The 11,849-nt window shown below is 40.7% G+C and overlaps 1 long non-coding RNA gene across 1 annotated transcript in view; it reads right to left on the bottom strand.

Annotated features, from left to right (window-relative positions):
• Nucleotides 1–10,362, bottom strand: part of LOC108446951 — a 15,574-nt gene extending 5,212 nt beyond the window's left edge. Inside the window, exons 1-3 of the long non-coding RNA XR_001862293.1 lie at nucleotides 10,220–10,362; nucleotides 7,392–7,496; nucleotides 459–525 (exon numbers count right to left, since the gene is read on the bottom strand). This is a non-coding gene — a long non-coding RNA (uncharacterized LOC108446951). The remainder of the gene's footprint in view (nucleotides 1–458; nucleotides 526–7,391; nucleotides 7,497–10,219) is intronic.
• Nucleotides 10,363–11,849: the final 1,487 nt, after the last annotated feature.

Raw genomic sequence — 11,849 nt, 5'->3', positions numbered from 1 at the left:
GGGGGGGAAGAGGAAGGTCTTGAGTGTGGATGTTTCTCCAAAGCTTAAAATAAGCTGATTCTACTTTAGAAACTGCACCCCTTTTGGCTGAGGATGTTATTTGTTTTAGGTTTTTTTTACACAGTTTTGTGGAAATATACAGGCTGCAGAAGGGAGGAGAAAACATCAAGAAATGTGTGTGCAGTGGAGGGGGAGGAAGGGAAGGCTGACAATAAAATAGATCTCCCGCTAAATGCATATTCTTCTATTTATGTGTTTGATAATGAGACAGAAATGCCCTTGGCACTCGATAAACAACAGCTCCATAACCAGGAGGGAAGGGCAGAATAATGCATAGCTACATTTCAGATCATAAACTATTTCAAGCGCTATTAACATGCCGGCCTGTTAGATTATTGGGGATTTTCATTTTATTTTAAGCTAATGTTTACCATTCTTAAGCAATTTTAATGTCTTACCTAATTGCTGTTTTTGCAGATTTACAGCAGATCATTACTTGCGAAGCTCCTCTCCCACAAGAAGGTCCTGAGAAGAGATAGTTGATTTAACTCTGATACCCATAAGAACATTTTTAGCTTTGTATCAATACAGCAAAATGTTTATATAAATGGTTTTTTATAATATAAGGCTAAATTTATGGTTTATTCACCATTACGAATTGGCAACGCAATTCAGAGCTCCATAACTTTCATAAAAGGAGATAGGAGAAGTTCATATTCATAATAAAAATAGATTTTTTTCCTTTGCTTTTAAAGATACTTTTTGCATTTTCAAGCAGCACTCCCTCACAATAACGAAATGTGTTTGTGTGTAATGCTTGCAGAATCAGATGGTATTACTATCATATGATTTAAAATTAAACAATATAATTACCATTTGGCAACCAATATTTAAAGCTGTAGCAACTATTTCTTCAGACATTATTTAGACTGTATTTAAAAATACAGATGAAAGCTGCATTTTTCCTGTACATTCATTTCAAAACCTTGGAGCTGGAGTGCTTCCTTCTTTCCTTTCTCTTTTTTTTTTTTTTTCTCAAAACCCACCAAACTATTTCTGTTTAAGAAAATTGGGTTTGTGATGTCTTGAATAACAAGCTTTTCTACAGCTGTTTGAGAATCCTGCTACACTGAGACAGTGAGTGGAGAGATGCAGGAGAATGTGGAATATCTTCGACTGGATTTTATTATTGAGTTTGTTCCTGTGTTCTGATCACTGGATATGGGGATGGGAGCTGGGGATGGCTGGTAACCATTTGGAAAGAGCATTTCTTCAGTCATCTGATTCAGGGTGTTTAACAGTTTCTAAAATTAACACCAACAACGATAAAAAAACCGCTCATTTGTATTACAAGATGCATATAGGCATCTGGTTTCTTTGAAAGTGGCTCATTACCAGAATTTACCACAGCTTTATCTTGGTCCTGTGTTTATTTCAATAATTAACCAAGTCATCATTATCTGTTAGTTACAACCAATTTTTCCAGGATTATGGATATGTTGAATTTTACACATTTATTTTTAGAAGCCCATCACATCTATTGGAAAGAGATAAGTAGAATTCAGAATTTCTCCTTGTAGCTGCAATTCTTTTCTGAAGCTCAGGCTTCAGAAAACAAAGGCATTATATTTCCACGAACCTACTACAGCCAAACTAGGAATCAGAAAGGTATTTCACTTCAAAATATCTGCATGAAATTTGAAAGTGATTTTCCACTGGATATGTAGAAATGCCCATTCTCCTCTTTTCTTGGTAAGTATTGTGTTTATTTAACTCATCAGGTTTTTTTCTCTCTCTCTCTCTGTGATAAAATACCATTTTTCTCATTCATTTCTGAGCAGTTTAATTTTGTTAAAATAAAAGAATACAAATCTTCCACTGTGGTGAGAGGCAGAACTTTTCCTCCCTGTGTTTCTGGAGCCATTTCAATCTATAATGTGTATCAATAAACAGAGCAAAAGCCAGCAGAGAGACGGTCCCCGGCAGCAAAGGCAGCTCTCCGACCCTGCCTCGCTCCCCAGTGCACGCACAAGCTCCAGCCCCAGCACAACTCCCCGAGCTAAAACCACATTTCTTCCAATGCCTGTCTCACATGGTAATTTAGGATAGAAAAACACTTCTAAAAACATCTCATTAAGGGCTGAGAGGAAAACAATTTTTATAAGGGGTACAAAAAAAGACAATAAAAGGGACATTCTTACAATTCTTCTAGATGCTTGAAGACAGAGACATTTTTGTTTTATTTTGTTAAGCTTTTCTCCAATGTTCAGATTTTTCCAGCCCAAGCAAACGATTTTATTTCTATTTTATATTTTTACTGCCTCATTGTGCCTGTAAATGTTGACTTTCAGGGATTTCATAATAATAAAAATATCAGCCAGAGACATCAGCACTGTGGAAATTATGCAAGTAGTGGATTGAAATCTTCTGATGCAGACATTAAAATCAAACAAGTTAAATTATGTCAAGCAATGTCACTTGCATGCTAACTTACCTAATGGGGAAGACTCAGTGCACTCGCACTGTAAAGATCTCAGCTCAAGAACTTCTCTTGCTAACTGCAGTGAGAAATAACCAACCCTGAGCCATTTATATGACCAATTTGTGTTCTCTCTGCTAATAGTCAGCCGCATGTATGCCAAGGTGGCACGAAGCATTGTTATCTCGTAAAACACCGCGGAGCTATCAGCTTTCCAGCGAGTGTGTGAATTAACAGGGCTGCCTTAGCATGAATGCATTTAATTGTGTGAAGAGGGTATTTCCCAGCATTTGCTTAAACCTCCGAAAAACAGCTTTGCTTGTCAATTGTCACTCAAGTTCTTACTGGGAACAAACAGGGAGCAGCAGCACAAGAGAGGAGTGTTGTGGGAAAGGGTCTGGGGGTAGATTCAGCAGTAAAACTCCAGAAAAATGCTGGGAGTGTTTTCTTGTGGTTTAATTTCTCATTCCCCAAAGCTCTCTACTCGTTTTAAGTTGTTGGTCTCAGGCCGGAGGCCAAACAAGCCTTTGAGCCATGGGTGGAAAGAAGGAGTTCCTCCTGGTCACCAACACGACGTTGCAACCTGCCCGGGTTGTGGGGCCAGTGTGCTCTGCTGGGGCAAAAAGAAGTGGACTTTTGTGTCAGTGAACCCTGCTGGGTTCATAGGGTGTCCATGGCACACAGCCCAACAAGGTGGGCACCTACAACCAACTTTGCTCAGGGGACTTTCACAGCTCATACAGCGTTCAGGACCCCTCTCTCCTCACCCCTAGAGCTATCACAAGGACAACACACTGTCCCCTTGTCACCCCAAGCAGGACTTGTCCCTCCACAGCGACACTGCGCTGATGGGTCAGGACACAGCAAAGCCCACGCCAGAGTGCGTCCTTGCTGCCCCCGATGCAGGTGGTGGCTGCGTGTTGTGCCAGGAAGAGAAACGTGGGCTTCCGCAGCCGCTGCCTCGCGTGCACCAAATGAGAGATGCTTTTCCCCTTTTCATTACATGGGTTTCTTAATAAAAACTGAAAGAGCTTTTTTTTTCAGAAAATGAACCCCAGGGGCCCAATCAGTGAAATACATTAACCTTTCAACTGTCAGGCCCCCTCCCTTGAAATTAAGCAATACCAGCCCTTGAAACGGCTAAATTACCTTCTTATTTTTTAATTGTGTAATGATGGTCCAACAAAAAAAGAGCAACTCAGGACTAGTAAATATTCAATGAAGAAATTTATTGTAGTTCTTATAAAGGGAATACCCACAGCTTTCTTCACATGGACTTAAATCAGGCAGAAACTGGAGCGATAGGCATAAAATGAAATAACGGATGCACTGTTTCTAGTGGGATTTACATCACCATTTGGTCTAATTATTCCTGATATTTCACCCATCATATTAGAAGCTTCTTCAGGGAAAGAAATAACAGTTTGTCTCCTTGAGAACAAAGAACAAAGTGTCTCTTTGCTCTCAAGAAACTCAGCTATCATTATGAAGAGAAAGAATCTGTCCATTATCAAGAAATCCCACTAGAAATCTTGAATATCTTACCAAATAATTCCTGAGCACACTAAAAATACCAGAAAATGAAAGAAGGAGAAACTATGGGACCTTGGAAAATAAATAAATAAAGGAGGCATCATGGATGCTCCACAACCCACTCATTTCTTTCTCACAGAATATTAATCCAATAACCAAACTGTGCCTGGCATGTACAGTTAATCTAAGCAAGACAGCCACCACCCCTTTATATTCCTTGTTCAGCAAGGCACACTTCAGCTCTATCTGTGGTCCTGGATTAAGTGGTGGGAATGCATTTGCATACATTTGCACGGTGAGTAATTCACCATGAGTGATTATGTATGGGACCCACTTCCAGAATGCATGAACTTTTTGAGATTGGATTTCATGAGGATTGGATGGTAAGCTTTAGGAGGAATTAAATACAGACCTAGGACCATGCACAGCATTCAGGGAAGTAATTTCTTAGGACATACGTAAGAGTTCTTTGTTCTGGGTCTTGTATTTAATACTGCAGTATCTAGTAAAAAAGCATTTTAAATGAGCACATGGAGCCATGGGGTTCAGGTGAACTAATTTGACAACTTCCTAAACAGGATCTTGCTGGGTCAACTTGTGAACTGGGAATATCCCCAGGTCTGAGAGAAAGAGCAAGCGTTTCCCAGCATCCTGCCGTGATCCTGCACCTCTATAGGCAGTCACACTTTGAAAAATGAAAGAAAATAAAACCTCAGCATGCAGAGATAAGAGGGCTGAAAATATCAGCTTCGTGAAGAAAATATTTTGCCTTTTTCCTAAAATACAGGAACTTCTCCAAGTCTTTCCAGAGGTCTTTTCCAGTCCCTAAACACAGACAAATGCTGCTCAGTCACTGCCAAAGGGGATATTGAATGTGTTTGACCTTGTACGTAGATGTTGTTTAAATACATTCAGCTTTATTGCTTGTGAAGATCATTGGTCCTTGAAAATAGAGTTCTTAAGTTTAGCAGCAGTGGCACAGTTTATACTGGTACACGGTGCTGAACGTCTGGGAAACTCCACCAGTTAATCAGGGGTGAAGTGTGCAACTGCAACTCTCTGGTTCAGCCTGGGGGAGTGGGGTTCTTCCCCAGTAAGGAGTTTCATGGCAACACGCTGTTATGTTATGTTATGTTATGTTATGTTATGTAGAATTAAATACTCCCTCAGATAGTTTGCACAGTTCTTGTTGAAATCAGTAACAAATCTGCTCCGAACTGTGGGAGAAAATAGCATGGAGTTTGGATGAGGACTTTCTGTGGTTACTGTGGTCCTATAAAGCATCTGTAAAGGATTGAGTATCTCAAGGAACTATCTGCCTTTGCCTTCTATTGAAAGCAATTGCAAGTGGGATGCATGCCCTAAATTGTGATGTTAGTGAAAGATGAGCACAGTCCCAGATTGCAAAATCAGGCCAGAATGATGAAAACATTTGTATATGTGCTACCCTTTTATTTTCTTTGGCATGCTCTGAGTAACCTCTGACCTTTTCTTTCCCTGGGTAAAGCTGCTCTTTGTTTGAATGGAAACAGAATGTGAAAATGATGACAAAGGGATTTTTGAAACAAATACAATAGCAAAAAAACAAAGGCAAATGAACTTTCCCTGAAATCTAGTACCCCATCAAACTCTTATAAGAATATGAAAAGAGCAAGTTTCAGGACTATGAGATAATTTTATACAAGAAAAATGATAGGCTGAGAAATAAAACTGCAATTGCATGGGATGTAAAGGAGCCATGCCAGTCTGTGGTGGGCACACACAGGCCCTGCCTGTTTTGTTCAGAAGGCAATGGAGCACCCCCAGGCTGAGCTGTGTCTCTGGGAAGTGGTGTCATTGTCACCAAGAAACACTTCTTGGATTGATAAATGTGAATGTAAATTATCAACAGGCAAAAGGAGCTGCTTTATTAAGAAGATTCTGTGCTTTAACCCCAGACAGCAGCTCAGCCCCATGCAACCAACTCACTCCTCTCCAAGTGGGATGGGGGAGAGAAAAGTAAAAGTTAGAAAAATTGTGGGTTGAGATAAAGAAGTTTAATAGAGAAAGCAAAAGCCACATACACAAATGAAGCACAACCAGGAATTTGTTTCCTATTTCCTGTGGTCAGGCATTCAGCCACACTCAGGAAAGCAGGGCTCCATCACACTGAAAGGTTACTTGGGAAGACAAACATCATCACTCCCAGCATCCCCTCTTCCTTCTTTTTCCCCCAGTTTTAACACACTAAGCATGACACTGCATGGTCTGGACTATCCCTGTGGTCAGTTGGGGTCAGCTGTCCTGGCAGTGTCCCCTCCAGCTCCTTGTTCAGCCTCAGGCACATTGGTGGGGGGGGGGGGGGGGGATGAGGAGCAGAAAAGTCCTTGGCTCTGTGTAGGCACTGCTCAGCTGTAACAACAACATCTCTCTGTTATCTACACTGCTTCCAGGACAAATCCAGGACACAGCCCCCTACCAGGTACTACAAAGAAAATTAACTCCAGCCCAGTTATACCCATTGTTTCCTGGGATGTCTCCCAAGCTCTACCTGCAATACACACATCAAGAAGTATAAAAACAAAATTCCTCCCAATTTAGTTAAGACAGCTTTAGAAGAAGGAGAGTTGTTCACAACTAGTTGGAGGTACAGGACATCATCCTATGGGAAGCAAGAGATTGGTGGCATCTTCCTGTGGGAAATGCACAGAGGAGCACCATCTCCAGTGTTGGGTAAGGAGAAGGCCATGGGATTTCTCCTATGGGGTACACCGCTCTGCTAGCAGTCACAGTTTACCAGCTGTCAAGAAGAAACTCAATACTTGCAGGCATGAAACATCTTACCAGGCCATCAAGGTGATGATTCCTCCCCTTTCCACACAAGGAAATGTAATATCATGATTCTTCAGTTTATAGTTTCTGCTCCAAAGCCAACTTCTCCTGGCTCTGCCTCTACCCTCTATCTCACTCCCCTTGCAGCCTCCCCTCCTCAGTCTATCTCTTTTTAAGGGAGCAGACACAATAACTTTGCTTTCTCATTCCTCTTCTAGAAAGATTCCCTAGCCAAAAAGGGTTTTTGAAAAACACCTGGATCAACAGGACCCTTTTAGCTGACACTCTTCTCTTGAGCAGATGTGTTTAGCCAGACTCATTAAAGTATTAGGAACTCCCTTGCTTGGTGATACAGCTTCTTGCAGGCAAGGCACAGGACATGTTATGGTCCTTATCAGCTGATGGCTGGGGGGCTTCTGCACTTGGTGAATGTGATCAGAGTTCATTGATGCGTGTCCAAATCACCATCAGTTTGAACAGCCCCCATGTTCTGTTTCAAATGCCTTAGGTACTAGATGAGTCTGTCAATAGTTAATATCCCAAAATCAAGGAGTCAGAATCACCTCACCTCAGTTACTCTGATGTGGTTTTTTCCATGGGATGGGTTGCTGGGTGAGCCTTGTTTCTCTCATATTTAACCATTTAAGAAATTTTACTTTCTTGCTTCCAGGACCTGTTAGAAAAAAAATTAGGGGATGATATTCCACAGATCAATGTGGAGTACTGCCAAACTTCTATCTCCAAATACATGCATTGTTGCTCTCAAAAAGATTTTGTACAGGAAGTGTACAGTGTCTTTTAAACGTGTTTATTGAAAATTGAATTACTGTATGCAACACGTTTACTAAGAAGTTTTATTATGTTGGTGGAGCGAGGTCACATATGCATACCTGTGTCAGCACTGCCTCTCACTTCCTCTGTTCAAAAAGATATTTAAGAGTGAATAAGGAATCTAATTCTATAGTTGTATATTCAACATACACTTAAAAAATCTATCCCAAGTTCCAGATGCTCTGGGAAATTTAAAAAAAACTCTTCAGTGTTCAAGCCCAAAAAAGGTAGAACAAAAATAGCCAGTTGCTTGGACCCAATTACTTTTTGTGAACCACAGATAGTCAGGATTAAAGGCATTAGATGTGGAGGAGTCTTTTTCAAACTAGAGGTGAGTGGCATACTCAGAACGAGCAGTCTGTAGGTCAGCAACAAATTTTACTGCAAAATCACTGATAATCACTAAGTTAGGGCAGGTGTGAACCAACTCTTTAGGAAACAAAAGAGGTAAACATTAATGTAAGTATATTATCTCCAGCCAAGAAAGGGAGGTGCAGTTGTTAGATGCTGACTGACTCCTTTAAGTAACATGCTTCTATTTCTTAGATTTAAAAAGCCAGGAAAGCTTGGTAAAAGCTGAAAAATTTCCTTTAGTAGGAAGTTTGTTGCTTTCTAGACGGGGTGAAGGAATCTGGAATTCAAACCAACAGTGCTAAGAGCTCCCAGTGCTTCAGGAACTAGGGATTTTGTTTTGGCATCCTGAGAACTAGACACAAAGGTTAAAGGTGTTTAATACAGATTCAAAAATGTAGGCTGAATTTCCAGGAAAACTGACTGTACTGGGGAGGTTGATACCTGCAATACACTTTGGAAAGCTGAGCATTTTGGGTAGTTTTCCATCACATATCACAGACAACCATGGGATCTTCCTGTAGATGGGTGAGCTTGTCTAGTCACAGCATGGACTGAAGAGCCACATGAGAAAGTGCCCTTTCCATAGAACCCTGCGATCAGACATTGCCATGCCTGGAAGCAAGGCTGGAGTGATGCTCCAACAGTTGCAGCAGCAGCTCCCCATTGCTGCCCCTCTCATGGTGGTAAAACAGGAAATCATAGTGGAAAACTGAGCCATGTAAGACCTCACATCTCCACAGTTTGTAAAAAAGAAACTGTTGTAACTAAGAAATGACTGTTATTTTTTGGGAATGGCATGCTTAACTAGTGTGGTACCATGAGCTTAAAATACAGCCTTTCTTGAAATACAGAGAGCTGACACAGTGCCATACGCACAGGTACCCTTTCCAGAAGTACCCCTAAAATAAACATTTCTCTTTGGAAGAGGGAAGTCAGAGGACATTCAAATTCAAATACAGCTGTCAACACATAGATGAGTAGAAATTACTGCACAGGTGTTCATGGTTACACTGCAAGAACATTAAGCCACAAACTTTCCCTTGGATTGCAACCCTATTTTTGGCTACAAGCTACGACTGCTGCTGGCAGAGGGCACGTTGAAATGTGGTGCACCATTGCCCATATTTCAAGGCTTTTCATTTGCCAGTGTCTCAAGCATATTTGAGAGATAATCCTCCTCAAAGGGCTGCAAACTTCGTGGTACCACAGTCCCAACAAGTAACTACTGCTCTTCATATACAGGAGCCACAGGGCCCCCTGCAATCCCCTACAGCTGTATCCAGCCAAGCTGTGACTAATTACCTCATTTTCATAGTTAATACATGTAGGGAGGAAGGAGTAGTGAAGACTTTGAAGGAGAGTTCCTGATGGCTGGACTTTGATTTCTCCACTCAGAACAGAGCAGGGAGCCTGGGAGTGTGTCTACTTCGAAAATAGTTATTTTAGGGGAAAGTGGGTAGGAAGAAGTGTGTTTCCACTGACAGTGCTGTACTACCTGAGGTGCTGGAGGTCCCAGATGGAGGCTACTGGAGCAGAGATTGATCCTTAGCACATATCCCTATGTCCTGTGGGTTTTCTCAGTTTCACGTACTCAACCATCCTTTTCCACTCCTGTGTCACTGCAGGCAGTGGCAGAGGGACACCCAGCAGATGATGCAAACCTGAATGTAATTTTGGAACACTTGATATCATTTTAGGTGTCTGCAGCTACTTGTGCACCTAAGTGTCATGCAATAAATTCCTAGAAAGGTTCATGGAAGGAGTGATCAATCAAATCCCATCTGAGTTGTCTCTTGGTCTCTCTGTTTCCCTTGTTCCTTTGTTAGGCTTGTTGCATTTGTATACAGACAACTCAGAAACTTTCTTAGGTGACCTTTGAATGTCTGCCTTTTTTCCTTTGTTCCATTTCCTGAGTTTTTCACTTAATGTTCTCTCTGCACTTTTTTCCTTTTCTGTGGATCTTGCACTCTCTGTATCATCACTTAAGAGTTTTTTCTCTGTGCAGGTATTTACTTCAGCAGCCTCTTTTCGTGGTCTCTGTCCTTGCTGTAATCTTGGCCTCACCCTTCAGCCCATTTATTTAAATGCTTCAGTTTCTCTACGGGGCTGTCCTGAGTTTTCTTCCTGTTCAAATTAATTCCATCCTCTTACCTCTTACTGACATGTTCCAAAATAAGCCTTAAATGTCCAATAAAAGTAAAAACCTCTTACCTTAGGTCCTGCTCCAAACGTGATGAAGTCAATGGAAAGACTCCATCAGCTTCCAAAGAGTGGGTCTCATCTGCACAACTTTCTGATTCTCTCTTGTGCTCATGGGCACTGTTGCTATTTATAAACCATGGTTTTCACATTGCAAAATATTTGTGACTCTGCTCTCACAGCCTTGGAGAATTACAAAAAGGAAAAAAAAAGCAATGGAATATTTTAGGATCAAAATTAAATTGGAACTAAAAATAGAACAGGGTTGTTAGCCAAGAATTTAACCTCGGATGCAAGTATTTTTGTCCTTCAAAACAGACTAGGTTTGGAAGGTTTCTGCCATTGGGTCTTTTCTCCTCCACATTTAATGGCATCATGCATTTATTTTTCACATTCTTAACATATTTGGAAGCATCCCAAGTGACTTCTGAAAGGTGTAAGAGATCCGCAAAGGCCAAGCACTCTCAATGTATGCTGAATGAATATCTTCGTGCCCTAAACTGAAAGGACCCAAATCACTAATTGGTTTTGCATCTTTACACTAATGCATTTTGTTCTTTAGTTCAAAATTAACGGAGATGTAAAGAAAATAAAAAATATTCTCATTATTAAAGTTTCCAAAACAGCTTCAGAAACATTTGAGAAAGTCCAAAAAATTTCAGTCTGTGGTGACAAAGTCACTTGACACCTCTTTGCAGCCGAGCAGTTCTGGTTACCCCTTGGAGAGGCTTTGATTCAGGTTCAGCATTTTGGTCTCTGCAGAAAGTAGAAGTCCAAAACTGATGAAACACAGAAGTTAAAGAACATGAAGCTCTCCTAAGATAGCCAGAGAAAATTTTAACTGCCCAATAGAGGCAGTGAGTTTTGTCATAGTAGTAGTGAAATATTCTTAATATCAAAAAAAGAAAAAAGAATGTGGCATCTGAGTTACTGCAGAAATTTTACTTGCAAAGCAGAAATCTAAAGAGTCAAAGGAAATGTCATATTCTTGCAGTGTGGCCTTTCTGCCACCATCTATTCCGTTAACTACTTTGTTAGTGACACCTGTATTATTACCTGATAAGAGCTGAATCCTTCAACTTTAATGAAGGCCCTGGAATAAATTCCCATTTGGAGAGAAAAGGTGTTTCAGCATAAGGTATCTTAACCTCCTCAAGCTCTTAGGTAAAGATTCTTCAAGATTAGGATGTGGTACACCTCACAGAGATTTCTGTATTTTGTTCTTCTAAAGTGTAGAACTAAATAACAAAAAAGGGGTTTCTATTTCTTGCCAAAGACCAAATTCATTCTTTTATGACAATCTGAGCACATTTTAGTGTCTGATTCCAGCCGAAGTGGAAGTTGAATCAAGTCTATGTGGTTATATTGATTTTAAGGTCTGATTAACAAGGTACTTCAACCTGGGTTTAATTTTACGTCTGTGAACAGTCACTGGACTGAGCAGGGGAACTCATGGCCACAATCTGATGTGTATTCATGAGCATTTTTAAGGTCCCAGTAAAGGGCAAACACCTCAACTTATTTTGAAACGTAGGCTCAGGCACAGTAGGCAGTATTGCTGTTACACTAAATAAGAACATGCCTTCCACTGGTACAGCAGTGAGCAGGTTCACTGAAGTCAAAGATAACAGGTTTATGAGAT

The sequence above is a fragment of the Corvus brachyrhynchos genome, unplaced genomic scaffold, assembly GCF_000691975.1.
Source record: "Corvus brachyrhynchos isolate BGI_N302 unplaced genomic scaffold, ASM69197v1 scaffold705, whole genome shotgun sequence".
Lineage (NCBI taxonomy): Eukaryota > Metazoa > Chordata > Aves > Passeriformes > Corvidae > Corvus > Corvus brachyrhynchos.
Note: the sequence above shows the minus strand (reverse complement) of the source record. Positions and strands in the feature narration are given on the sequence as shown.